Source organism: Mastigoproctus giganteus, chromosome 2 (genome assembly GCF_048544385.1).
Source record: "Mastigoproctus giganteus isolate SK-2022 chromosome 2, ASM4854438v1, whole genome shotgun sequence".
NCBI lineage: Eukaryota > Metazoa > Arthropoda > Arachnida > Uropygi > Thelyphonidae > Mastigoproctus > Mastigoproctus giganteus.
This window is the reverse complement of record NC_143576.1, coordinates 166,551,234-166,566,429: the sequence shown is the minus strand read 5'-3', so window position 1 is coordinate 166,566,429 and position 15,196 is coordinate 166,551,234. Positions and strand designations below refer to the sequence as shown.

Genomic DNA, 15,196 nt, shown 5'->3' with positions numbered 1-15,196 from the left:
GAGTGCAGTAGCACACGCTCTTTGAGTTGACCGGGGTTCAAGCCCCTGCCTGCTGAATATGGTCGATCTGCCAACCCGCACTGGACCAGCGTGGTAGATTATGTTCCATTTCACCTCAACATGAATTGTCGAGGAGGCTTCCATCCTGCAGTGGGTTGATAATGGCTGCACTTTACTTTTACTTTTTTTACTGATAATCAGATCAAGAGTATTACTCCTTCTGGTTGCCTCTCGAACAGAAAATAATCACTTCCTTAGATTTTATGCATTTGGACAACAAGCAAGTCTCCTACTGTTAGCTTGTTTGAACCCTAGTTTGGAGTGATTGATAACTACTTTACAATTGTTGAGCTTTGGTGTTGACAGAAAATAAACCTGTTGATTTTAATGCAAGCCAATTGCAATTTGCAATGTTATGTTGAACAGCCCTAGTATATTAATTGGAAAACCAAGGCTCAGATAAAGGACAGTTGTGGAATAAAGGATTTTATCCTTACACAAATAATTTCACTAACACAATCTGAGCAAACATTGGCACCAAAAGATTTAAAACAATATCCAACCAAGGAAAAGAAGAATAGAAATCTTGCAGGTCATCCCATTTTGCATTCTTGTAATGGCAAAGAACATAATGCTGAGAATGGTCATGAGAGAAAGGCTCCATTATAGATGAGATCATCACTAAGTTGCGATCTGACTTCCCAGGGGATCTCTCACCTCAACTGTGTATTTGAATGGTTGTTTGCGAAAAAAAGATCAAGTGTTGGCTGTATGGTTAGGATTCTTTGGTATTCTGATAAGTAGATTGAACAATCTCTGTGAGGTTATTAGTAATTGTAAAAGCCTCAGGATTTTGACAAGTTAGGTCCTGTGACTAGAAAACAGAAGCCATTTTAGTTGTAAACATTAAAATCACCATGAAAAATTAAGTCACTGTTAGGGCAAGTTGGATTGGTGAAAGCCAAGTTTCAAAGAAAGGAAGTTAGTGAGTTCCAAGTGATTAGTGGGGTTGGGTGAAAGACAGAGGCATCAGATGAATTAGACAAAATGCGGTAGAGAGATTTTAAGCCAGAGAAAATGAAAAGAGGAGTTTCCAAATTACTAAGTCTCTGACAGAGAGTATCAGAACAGACATATGCACAGCTACCACTTAGAAACGGAAGGAATCGTACAGTGAATTATTTGGACAGCTGAGACGTGCAGTGGTTGTATCGACCAGTAATTTGGATTCTGAAAACCTCCCAAACACTTCATCACTCATTTATTAAATGAGTGATGAAGTGTTTGGGAGGTTTACATCTTTTTGCAGATGGGTTTGTTCTATTAGTTTGACTATTCAAGATGTATTCAGTAGTAAGAAAAGGTGGGGAAGACATTGTTTGAAGAAATGACATTTTTGGCAAGAATGTACCCAGCTCCTTGATGTAATCTAGTCTCGACAGTGTCCTTGCATATTTGGATTCCCTCTGAGTAGTGGCACTGAGATTATACTCTAGCTGACCTGAATGAGAGAGAGAGAGAGAGAGAGAGAGAGAGAGAGAGAGAGAGATCATTTTAGAGCAGTACCCTTGAAATGTAAGCAAGATTAGAATTTGCCATGATGCATCATCATAAAGTCAAGATACATCAATCATGCTGCATGATGGAAGATATGGGGATTAGTGCAGTTTTACTCTGGAGAATAAATGTGTTTCACCACTTCAAACCTGTAATAAGCAAAGTTGTGATATTGCACTGGTTTATGAGTCATCTACTACCTAGTATTGCCTGGTAACACAGAGGGCAGCATTTCTGTTTGGGGTAGGGATGCCACACCCCGACCCCTACTTATGTTTGTTCACACCTGGGTGTTCACGCAGTATACTGGGTTCCGTATTTCAGGACTTGCACATGGAGGGTTATACCCAGGGCTGTTAACAGTCCCGCCATAATGAAGGGCAAGGAGAGGATTTGGTTGTCGCAGAACAACTGCATTTTGTCAAAATTTGGGCTACTCAACTTGAGTGTTACCCGAATATCAGTTCTATCAGCATTTTAGACATCCTGGTAGCAAGCACAGTTTGTCATAGCTGAGAGAACATCTGTGATTTCCTCGGGGACCTGTGGACTAGAAGCAGGAGTGATGTTATTTTTTTTTCAGGTTGAAACTTGGCAACATTAATTTCTTCATATGAAGACTCTTTACATACATTTTAAAAGTCTATCACAACTATCAGACTTTATTTCAAAAATGAAACAACTAAGTTTTTATATTTATTTATTGATATATCAATGAACGGTTTTTTATTTTGGTCAGTTTTTTTGCTAGTTCCTCCTTTTGAATCATCAGTTAATTCAGTTTTTGTTTGATTTCTAGAATGGTATTTAAATATTTTTCGAGCATATTTAGGTAGGTTTGGAGAATTAAATTACAGCATTGTCCAGTATCATGTCACCAGTAGTTTAGCTGGAGGAATGTACTCAACAGTGAACCAAGAGCAGTTAATTAAGTGGGCTTTTGTGTGTGATGAGCAAGGGCTAATGATTTTCTGTGGCACAGAATTTTGCTAATGCTAAGATATAACCCTTAACTCATCTGTCACAGCTCTTGACCTCTGACAGTTTATTTGCAGTATATTCAAATCATCTAGGTCCAGATATCTGTAATCTCTGTTATTATTTATTATCAATTTTGATATTTCCAAAGCTCTTAAATATTCAGGGCAATTCAGATCTCTCACTGAATGATTACAGTCATTCTTTTTACAATTTATACATTTAGGAGATTGTTCCTTTTGCAAACAATATGCATACACATATCCTCCTTCAGCACAATGACCACATGAAACTTTTTTTCTGTGCAGTACAATTCTGTATAGTATGCCCATATCCTAAACAGTTGAAGCATTGCATTTAGAAACCAGTACAAACTTACTAAACTTATGAGCAGAAAAACCCAAACACGCTCTATCTGAATTTATTATATAATTATATAAACTGGGTGATAAGACCAGATTTTTCAATTTTGCCTTAGATCCTGATTTGAATCTAAAAGTAATTTCTCTTATAACTTCTTGTAATAAACCTTATTGCTTAAGGTTCTTATAGTAATAGTATAGACCCTCTGCAATTTCATCGTTTGTTAGTTCTTTAGACACTTCATATACTAAAATAGTTGGGTCACTCAATTTCAGTTTGTCAAATGTCACACCTGGAGAACCTAAAAACCTAAAAAGTAGTTGTTAACTTCTCAGTACCTTCATTATTTTCCATATCTAACCCCCCCCCCCTGTATTTCTAATAGTTCTCATATTCCTAAGCTTGACTTCCCTAAAATCTTTATTTATTATTATCATTACATTTTCTTTCACCTTTTGACTACTCTGTAACTGTCAATTTTCTTCAGTTCTGAGAATCAACACATTTTGTCTCCTTAAAGACTGGATTTCAGGAACTTCCTGCACCTTTTTATCACTAACCTTAGAACTAATTTGTGACCCCATAAAATCACCTGTATTTCCTATTTTAACCCTGTCAGCATATGTAAAATTCTGTTCCGGAAGAGGTTGTCCCCTAACTATATCATCAATCAAAGTTGCTTTTACTTGTAATTCTAGTGTTTGTCCTTCATTATCCATAATTAATGCTATCATTATTGTTTCCATATCAATCCATTTGTCTAGAACAAAGTTTGATGTTGATTTTATCACTTTATTGGCCTCATTTGTCTTGTAGTCAACAACTTGCTTCTTCAATTTAATAATCAACTCATATATATTGATGATACATCTTCATATTGGTTCTGTTGCTCATGAACATTACAAGATAATATTTCACTCTCCCTTGCACTAATCCCAATACAGTAATACCCCCGTATCCGTGGGGAATACATTCCAAGACCTACCGTGGATGGCTGAAACTGTGGATATAAGCGAACACCCTGATAAAATAAACACACAGTAAGACATTACCAACATTAAATACGGTAATAATAAAGTACAGTGGACTCTCAATTTACCGAGATTGGATTAACTGGTACACTTCAAGATGCCAAATAAAAAAAAAAAAAAAAAAAAATCAGCCAGTCATAAAATTCAAATAATAACTAGAATAGGTATAAACAGATATTTTGCAAGTCATAAATATGTCGTCATTGGGAGATTAGTGTACCTAATATCTTGCAACCCCTGCTGTCTTCACATCTACTGCTCAAAAAAAAGAGACCAAATGTTTAGTTTGATTTAGTGTGTCGCGTCGATTGTTGTGTTCCATTGCACCGCAAAAGGACAAATTTTGTTTCATTATTTATGTCAGGGATGTTGGAATTTTTTTTTATATAGTAACTATTATTTATTTATTTATTTATTTATTATTATTATTATTATTATTTTTTGTTTAGAAATCGCGAAAATGATGGGCAAATGCAAGAGTGGTGCTTTAATTTAAGCAAAAACTTGAAATTATTCAAAAGTTTGAAATGGTGCATCCATTAAATCTCTAAAGTATCATTATAATGTTGGTGACCAAGCCATACGCGACATTGTAAAAAATAAAGGGAAGCTGTTCAATTTCAAATTGACATCGTAAAAAATAAAGGGAAGCATTGTATTGGACACGCGAGTGATACGTCTTAAGATTTTTCATTTTTTCCCGTGGGTAACTGAATCCGCTGATTCAGTTACCCACGAAATGGGTAACTGAATTTGTTACCCATTTCGTGGGTAACTGAATTAAAGTTTCGTGGGAAACTTTATAATTGAAAAATCTATTATTTGTTCTAGTATGAAATCATCAGGGGTTTCTGCCCCACAATTCACATCACTTTGTAATATCATCGGCAGAGGTTCTTGTGCCCTTTCTATTTAGGTGTATCCCCCCCCCCACGAAAAGTCTGTTCTGTTAACACGTACACATGCCAAGAAAAATTCTACTCCGTAAGCTCTTCCTGCTCTCACTGGAGCCGAATCAATTGAGAAGGCTCTCGTCATATGCCCCCTCCTATCCTGTCTGGACAGAATTGCATTCACTTTCACTTTCAGTTCTACTTGTGACGTCAAGCATTAGTAGATGCATATAATGCAAGAAAACAAGCTTAGCATCAGCCAAAAAAAAAAAAAAAAACACCCCTTCCCATTTTTCACCTATCCATTCACTCCAAAAGTTTGTCTAGTTCAGCCTTGAATTTATTTAAGCTGTCATCTTCCACAATGACAGCATTAGCAAGGGCACATGATGCAAGAAAGCAAGCTTATATAGCATCAGCCAAAAAAAAGAAGAAAAAAAAAAAACGCAGACCTTTCTCATTTCACCTGTTCACTCGCTCCAAATGTTTGTCTAGTTCTGCCTTGAATCTGTTTAAGCTATCAACTTCAACGACAGATGGAAGTTTGTTCCAGCAATCAACCATCCATTGGCTAAAGGCAAATTTCCCTACATCTGTCCTACAATTGTCTTTCCTCAATTTGAATTTATGCCCTCTCAGGCGATTATTATTATGGCGCCTCAGTAGCCAGGTGGGAAGGAGCAGCAGTGCGTAGCACACGCTTCTTGATTAGACCGGGGTTCAAACCCGTCACCACCAAATACAGAGGATGCGGAAAGGTCATGGAATAACCACCGCATATCCCGGAGCAATATGGCCTTAGTTGCTAATGCTCCTAAAAACCAAATAACAAATAACAAACAATCAGGCGATTATTCTGAGCAAGAGAAAGAATCCCATCAGCATTGAGCATGCTCAAACCATTCAAGGCTTTATACACCTCAATCAGATCACCTCGCAGATGCCTAGTCTCCAGACACAGTAATTTGAAAAACTTAAGCCTTTCTTCGTAAGAGCAACCCTTTGTTCCATTCACTAATCTTGTTGCCCTTCTCTGTACTCGTTCCAACAGCTCTACATCCTTGAGTACAGTATACAGTACTCAAGGTGTGGTCTGACCATTGCCTTATACAAGGGGATAATCACCTCCTTATCCCTGCTAGAAAAATTCCTGTATATCATTGACAAGACACCATGAGCTACTCTTGGAGACTGTCTGCACTGCTCAGAAAACTTCTTATCTGCCTGCACAATTACCCCCAGGTCCTTTTCACTCTACCACTGTCAGTGTAGTACCACACAGTTGATACGTTACTCTGGGGTCACTGCTTCCCTTTTGCAGTACTTTACATTTGTCAATGTTAAACTTCAGTTGCCACCTCTTAGCCCATCTGCTCAACTTTTCTGGATCCTGTTGCAGCAGCAGCGTACTGCCATTAGTGTCATTAACAACCCTGCCGACCTTCGTATTGTCTGCAAACTTGGACATTGAGCCTGATATACCATCATCAATATCATTAATGAATACAGAAAACAACAGTGGATCCAACACTGAACCCTAGGGGACTCTACTAATAACAATAGTCCACAAAGAGCAGTGTCCATTGATTACCACTCTCTGTCTTTTCCCACTCAACCATCCCTTTATCCATAGCAGCAATTTTCCTCCAATGCCACACTGCTCCAATTTGTGCAGCAGTCTTCCAGTCCTCCGTAGCCTAGTGGTCAGGAGTGGGAGTGCAGTAGCACACGCTCATTGATTAGACCGGGGTTCAAGCCCCAACTGCTGAATACGGTTGATCTGCCAACCCGCACTGGACTAGCGTGGCAGATTATGGTCCGTTTCCCTCAGCATGAATTGTTGAGGAGGCTTCCATCCTGCAGTGGGTTGATAATGGCTGCACTTTACTTTTTTTTTTTTACTTCCATGTGCAACAGTATCAAAAGCCTTTCTAAGATCCAAATATATGATATCAAAATTATTCTTTGCATCCAGTCGATTGAGAAGGCTCTCATCATATGCTTCCTCCTATCCTGTCTGGACTGAATTGCATACACTTTCACTCAGACAGATGGAAGTTTCCAGCAATCAACCACCCTCTGGCTTAAGGAAAATTTCTGCACATCTATTTACAACTGTCTTTTCTCAAATTGAATATATGCCCACTTAGGTTTGGAATCTGAGCAAGAGGAAGAATCCCATCAGCATCGAACTTGCTAAAACCATTCAAACCACCTCGCAGGTGCCTTGTCTCCAAATGCCACTGTTTGCAGAACTTAAGCCTTCCTTGGTAACAGCAACCCTTTATTCCGCTCACTAATCTCGTTGCCCTTCTTTGTACTCGTTCTAGCAGCTCTACATCATTTCCTGAAATGAGGCCTCCAGAACTATATGCAGTACTCAAGGTGTGGCCTGACCATTGCCATATGCAAGGGAATAATCACCTCCTTATCTTTAGCAAAATTCCTCTATATCATTGACAAAACCCCATGAGCTTCTCTTGCAGCCTGTCTGCAATGCAGACAGGCTGCAAGAGAAGCTTGTTAAACTTTTCTTAACTTATTAAATAAAACCTCAGATTCTCTACTGTTAATGTCATTTGTGTATAGCAGTATCACCCTCCACTTGTTAAGTAAAACCTCATCAGATTTCCTACTCTTAATATCATTAGTATCAATGTGGACAACATCATCCTTTGTGCCCTTTAAAGGTGATAGCTGCTTAGTGTCCTTTACTTTAGCCTCTGGTAGACATACCCTGGTTATATTTCACCTGTCATTTCTTTCACAACATCTCTTCTGGTGCCTCCGTAGCCAGGTGGGAAGGAGCAGCAGTGCATTGCACACGCTTCTTGATTAGACTGGGGTTCGAGCCCGTCACCACCAAATACGGAGGATGCGGAAAGGTCAGGGAATGACCACCGCACATTCCCGGAGCAATATGGCAGTTGCTAATGCTCCTAAAAACCAAATAACAACAACAACATCTCTTTTGTTTTCTTGACAATTTTTAGCCAACAACTATAGCTGTATTTTGTGAGAACAAGGATTTGTGCTGCGGAGGATGTTATTCTGTTGTCTGATGCTGGAGCATATGCTCTACCATTTGCTGGCTGAATGTTAATGGGTCCCTCTGCTTTAATCCTTCAAGGGTATCAGCTCTATTTTTCAAGTCCTTATATATATGCCCATTTTAACTCTGAATTTGTGCTTAACCTCCTTATGATTTTTGCAACAACAAAGGCATTCTCTTCGGATGTATGATATCTTTCTTGAGGTTGCTTTGCAAAGAGGGAACAAGTGGAGCACATAATGTAATTCTGATTCATAGAACTGTCTTGGCATCCTTTGAACCATATTCTGGTTACTTTGAACTCTTTGCTGCTCTAGTCTGAGGTGTGATTTTAGTCTGTATTTATGTAAAAATAACACAAGGAACTAAGGGATACAAAAATAATAATGTTGCACTAATCTGATGGCAGTACAAACCACACTATTTTAAATTATGTACTATGTGATACAATATGTTGCATTATAAAATGTTTATATTTCTATAATTTATAGTTTATGGCTTATAGTTTATAGCTTATAAACACTTCTAATATTAATTACATTTTTACAAAACTACCAAGAAAATCAACAATAGTGCCAATGTCAGTACCATATCAGTGGTGGCAGAATTTGAATGTTCTTATATCAAAACAACACAATGGCAGCAGAAGTCGACTTTGGTTTTTTTAAATAACTTCAAAGGCTGAGTATAGGATAAATTCACCAAATTAATCAGATAAACACGAACAATAACTACTACTACTAATTTGGCACCTCCGTAGCCAGGTGGGTAGGAGCAGCAGTGCGTAGCACATGCTTCTTGATTAGACTGGGGTTCGAGCCCATGAGCCACCAAATATGGAGGATGCAGAAAGGTCAGGGAATGACCACCGCATATCCCGGAGCAATATGGCCTTAGTTGCTAATGCTCCTAAAAACCAAAATAACAACAACATAACAACTACTAATTTTAAACAAAAGATAACAAAAAAAAAACAATTTTAAGCAATAATATTTCATTTAGCAGCTCCTAAAGAGTGAGGTGATTGCTAATGCTGAAAAAAAAAAACTTCCCATGAGCCTTCAAAGCAACTGTTTATATTATGATTATTAGCCATATGGTGCAAGGAAGCCTGAGGCTTATGCTGCACCAGCCAAAAAAAAAAATTTCCTGAGTTACCCTGAGAGAGAGTGAGAGTAGAAAAGAATCACCAAGAAAGAGAAGAATGATGATATCCAGCTATCTTCAATGTTTGTTAATTTTTTCATAATGATTCACCAAGAAATTGACTAATCAGTCAAGAATACAGTGTTGACTCTGTATTTTAGAGGATGCAGAATCAGTAGCTATAGGATGTATTCGAGAGTGTACATTAAAAGTAGCATTTAAATATGAGATCTTGTGGTCTGTTACATCCACTTGAAATTTAATAGGCTGCATTATCTTCTAGCTGTTATATGTAACTATAGGTTTTACACTGCTCTGTAGTATTATTCTTTCATCATTAATTCTATCAGTTAATGATGAATGAATAATTGCTGGAGAGTGTATAAACTTCAACTAAATTTTATTTGCCATTCATGCCCTTCTTCATTTCACATATCTTTAAAGTACTATATGAACATTCTGCTTGGCAGCTTAGTCATATTTTTCCTGGCAGTGTGTAAGCTGCCTACTTAATCACAGGACTTGGGTTGTTGCTAAATCCATCAGCATTCGGACCAAAGCCATTGCCAGATTTTTGAAAATGGTAGATTTCTAAAACCTAATATGCTTTGAAACCTAAAGAACCTAATACCATATGTTCTGTTAGTAGGGTGCAGATCTTCAGCTGCTATTGAAAGATTATACATTGGAATTTCAATGCCGATCACAAGTTCCAATCAGTATCTGGAAAGTTAAAATCCTCCATTGTAAGACATCCTTTTACTGATCCACTCTGTTTCTTTGTACAATTGTTTGTTGTACTCATCACAGTCATTTGGCCTATAACACATTTCTCTCATTTTGTTTTCCCAGCACTTATGTCACACCCAACTGACTCAACATTGCACTGGCCACCCATGCTAACTGGATCCGCTGCGTTAGATTTTATGTACCTCTTAACTAAGAGCATTCTCCCCCCCCCATCCTTTCTATATGCATTATACTCTCCATATTCAAATTTTGCATCCCATATATCTGAGTGGCACCATGTCTCCAATATCCCCACAATGTCTGTATTTAATGACTTGACCAGCATTTCAAATTCATCAAATTGTGAAAAATATTCATATTATCAAATTGTTATATTATATTAATCAAATTTTGGAACATTATTCATGTTATCAAATTGTTATGTGATATTATATTATCAAATTGTGAAAAATATATGCTGTATAACAACAAAGGCAATACAAAGTGTCATACATATTTATGGAATCATAGTCATAGTACTGTATCAAAGTATTGCAATTATTTATCATATAAATCTGATTATTTGTGTGACCTATAAATTTTATGTAGTGCAAATGTTTTTCTATAGATCTGCTTTTTAAGGCCTAAGACTTCACCTTAGTATAAAGTCTTTCATCTCTAATGCTGGGTAGCCATTCAGTTCATCGACTAGGTTATCTAAGACATTAGTATTAGTAATGACCATATGGTGCAAGGAAACCTAAGGCTTATGCTGCACCAGCCAAAAAAGAAAAAAAAAAGAGAAAAATAAAATAAACTTTACTGCAACTGTTATGCATGGGTCCAATCTGATTCATTCTTTTCTTCTTTGTATTCATTTATGTGAGAAACTTGTCCCCATTCTTTGTTGTCTCATTCCTCATAATTGACCTCTGCTTTCCTAACCCTTCCAATGATACTGTTACAGATCAATGCATATCTGTTTTAGGCTAACGGATCCTGTACTGCATTCTCAACCTCGCGATACTGTTAGGATCTCAAGTGATGTTCACATTCAGAAAACTCTTGCCTCCTTGTACTTTTCCAAATATGCTGATATAAATGGTGATTGATTTAAAAATTTCACCTTCTACAACGAGGTTCTCTCCCAATTGCTTCATTCAATAAGGGTGGTGCCTCCGTAGCCAGGTGGGCAGGAGCAGCAGTGCGTAGCACACACTTCTTGATTAGACCGGGGTTCGAGCCCGTGTCCACCAAATACGGAAGATGCGGAAAGGTCAGGGAATGACCACTGCATATCCCTGGAGCAATATGGCCTTAGTTGCTAATGCTCCTAAAAACCAAACAACAAACAAACATCAATAAGGGTAAAATAAGTTCTGCAATAAAAACACATTTTCACTTTAGAATTAAATTATTAGTATTAATAGTGGCATATGATTCAAGAAAGCAAGCTTATATAGCATCAGTCAAAAAAAAAAAAAAAAATCAAAACACACTAGCCCACCCTGACTCCCACAATATTAGATAGAAGTTTGTTCCAGTAGTTACTCTCTGGCTGAAAACAAATTTTTCTCACATCTACCTGACAATCATTCCTTTTCAATTTTAATTTTTGTTCCCTTATGTGTGTTGTCCAAGAAAGGGTAAAGCTGCCATTAGCATTTAGTTTACCAATCCATTTAAAGCCTTAAACTTCACTTAGCTTTCCTTGTAGGTGCCTATTTTCCATGTGCTGCAGTGTGTGGAACAGAAGTCTTTATTGTTAATATTACCCTTGAGATCTTATTCTTCTCTCCATCTATCGAACAGATCCATATCTGTTCGATAGATGCAGCCTGACCATTGTCTTATATAACAGGATAATCACTTGCTTGTCCCTGCTGACAAAATTCCTGTGTCTTTGACAGAACTACGAGCACGTCCCCCTAGCTGCCTCTCTGCATTACTGAAATAACTTCAATTACCCCTAGTTCTCTTTTGTTCTTCACTACCTTTAGTGTGGTGCCACCCACTTGTGATTATTAACAAATGCAATACTTTGCTGTTATAAATGTTAAACTTTAATTGCCACTTCTTAGCCCAGCTGGCTAATTTCTCTAGGTATTTCTGCCATTAACCACTGCCAGCCATTGTATCATTAGAAGACTTAGACATTGAAGTTGATATGCCTTCCTCAATATTGTTAATGAAGGCATATGAAGTTTAAGATCTAAGCTTGCTGTGATACAAAAATTGCTAGAATGATTGACAGGCATCAGGATGGGGTGTGCTACTGCAATAAGACCTCTAATAACAGATGTCTGCAAGTTGTTTTTCATTTAAGAAATAAAATATAGATTATATATAAAACTTTGGATGTCGATTCCAAATCTGTTTTAAGTTTCCTCTAGTGTGTCTAGTTTGTGATGAGACAGATTACATGAACTTGATGAGATTAATAATACCATTAATAATCTTATTCTGCAAGTCCACATGAATATAATCATTTATTTATTATTATTGTTTATGTATTAATATTTATGTAACTGTTTGAATAGATCTATATTCTTGTTATTTCATAATTTAATTATTTGATTATAAATTGTTTTAGGTGAGGGTCAGTGAATTACTGAAACACATTCATTATTATACCTTAGAAGTGTGAAAATCACCCCACCAAATTCTGTTACGCGTATGGCTCTTTCCCAACTAAATCACATTGGCATACAATCATGATGGATATTTATAAAATTTACTAGGTGAAAAGAATAAGGCATGGGCACCACATATTAATTGTACTTTTTTTTGAATGGATTGTGATTTGTTGAGCAAAAGGAAAAGTCATTATCCTTTGCAATATCCGTGATACAGAAGGAGCTAATGACCATAGTGGGATTTTTACTTTGTAATGTGAATGTAACTGGATTCTCAGCAAATAATAAGTACAAGATTGTTTATCCAAACCCCGGATTCAGCAAAAAGTGTAACTTTTCATGATAAGAGTATGCCATTTCCAGTATCTCTACAGCATGGATGAGACTCTTTTAGAAGATAAAAATGGAAGGCAATGAAGTTGTGATTGGTGAGACCTGAGAATTTCAGCCAGTCCAGATTACACATCTGACAAAGAGACATTGGAGCTAGAGCTGTTTGTATGAGATGAGTTGAATGAACTCTTTAGAGGTCTAGCATTCTCCAAAGATGAAGCTAAAAAAAGACATCGCATTGAGACCAAAGCAGAAACACGCAGTTAAGAAGTATGTCAGAATGTCTCACTATCTCAAAATAAACCAAGTTTTGTAACATTCTTTACAGTAAATGATCTGCCCTGCTGCTGCCTTGATATCAGTGGAGTTTTTAGGGAATTGTATATTACACTTTACAAGTACACATCACATGCTTCCTTACTTGGCAAACAATGCAAGGAAGCAAGTATATACACACTTGCCACATTGTCTCTTCATCCCTTCTAATAATTTAGTATTAGTATTGGCAAATAATCAAAAGAAGCTAGCTTATATCATCAGCAAAAAAAAAAAGCCAATGCTTCCCATATCACCTGCCCATCCCCTCTAACAGTTTATGTAATTTACCCTTGAATTATTTCAACCTATCTACCTTAAATTTATTCAAACTAACACAACACAACACAACATGGAAGTTTGTTTCAACGATAAATTACTGACTAGTTGTGGGCGCCTCCGTAGCCAGGTGGGAAGGAGCAGCAGTGCATAGCACATGCTTCTTGATTAGACCGGAGTTCGAGCCCGTCACCACCAAATATGGAGGATGTGGAAAGGTTAGGAAATGATCACCGCATATCCCGGAGCAATATGGCTTTAGTTGCTAATGCTCCTAAAAACCAGACAACAACAACTGTCTAATTGAGAGCAAATTTCCACTCTACCATCCTTAGTTTAAATTTATGCCTCCCTTATGTGTTTTGTCTGGCTATACTTAGGATGCTACCTACATTTAGCTAATTCAATCTGTTCAGATCCTTAAATACCTTAATCAGATCTCTCTGCAGATATCTAGTTTCTAGATGTTGCAATTTGGAGGACTGAAGTCTTTCTTGGTAAGGGACCCTTTTGTTCCCTTCATTAATTTTGCTCTCCTTTGCTGCATTCCAACAGATCGGCGTTCTTCCTAAAATGAGGTTTCCAGACCTGTATATAATACTCAAGATACTGCCCTACCACTGCCTTATATAGAATAATTAGTTCCATATCCCTGCAGGCAAAATTCCTGTACACAATTGACAAAACCCAGTGAGATGACCTAGCAGCTTATCGCACTGTTCAGAGAACTTAATGGCCGACTGCACAATTTTACACTGCTTTTTTTTTTTTTTTTTTTTTTGTTCTCTGCTACCTTCAGCATGGAACCACATGGTACATTACTCTGAGAACTGCTACCCATATGCAGTACCTTGCATTTTTCAATGTTAAACTTCATTGCTTGTCAATCTGCCAAATTGTTTTGGATTCCATTGCAGTATCATACCGGCGCCTCCGTGGGCAGGAGCAGCAGCAGCGCATAGCACACGCTTCTTGATTAGACCAGGGTTTGAGCCCGTGCCCACCAAATACGGAGGATGCAGAAAGGTCAGAGAATGACCACCACATATCCCCCCCCCCCGGAGCAATATGGCCTTAGCTGCTAATGCTCCTAAAAACCAAATAACAAACAAACAACAGCAGTATCATACCCTGATTATTACTGTCATTATTCCACCCAGTCAACTTTTATTTTCTGCAAACTTAGTAAGTCTAATATGCCTTTATCAGTATCATTAATAAATATTGAAAATAACAATCAGCCCAGCATTGAAACCAGGAGGATGCCACTAACAACATTAATCCAAGAAGAGCAGAATCCATTGGTAACAACTCTTTATCTTCTCTCGCTCAACACATCTTTATCCATAGTAGTAGCTTTCCCCTAATGACACACTGTTTAAATTTTTGCAGCAGTCTTTCATGTGGAACAGTAACAAAAGCTTTTCTGAAATCGAAGTATATGATGGAAGAATTATTTTTGTTTGCATTCATTTCCTTTGTTACTGCATCATAGTATCCAATCAGATTGGTCAGACAAGATTGCCATTTAACAAATCTATGCTGGGTGTTCCATATAACTGCATTCCTGTTTATGTGGTTCTGTATTACTTCTTTAACCAGTGACTCCGTTGTTTTTACTGGAAGAACAGGGAACAGAAGTGAAGCTTACAGGTCTGTAATTACCCTTAACCCTGTGAAATGGGAGAGACATTTGTACTTCTGACCCTTAGAGACTGCCCCAGTTATGGCTCAGGGTTGCTTACCTTTTTTGCTGCTTCTTTTAGTATAATTGGAGTGATCTCATCAGATATTGGTGTCTTATTGGTTGCAGTCTCATATGCTAAGTATCTGTTGTTCTTACCATGTCCATCTGTCCATCCATCAGCATGTAACAGAAGGACT

At 37.5% G+C, this 15,196-nt stretch overlaps 1 protein-coding gene across 3 annotated transcripts in view; it reads left to right on the top strand.

Annotated features, from left to right (window-relative positions):
* The window catches only part of bchs (WD repeat and FYVE domain containing 3 bchs), a 1,877,108-nt gene that overhangs the window by 11,175 nt on the left and 1,850,737 nt on the right, over positions 1-15,196 (top strand). The gene's annotated exons all lie outside the window — the stretch shown is intronic.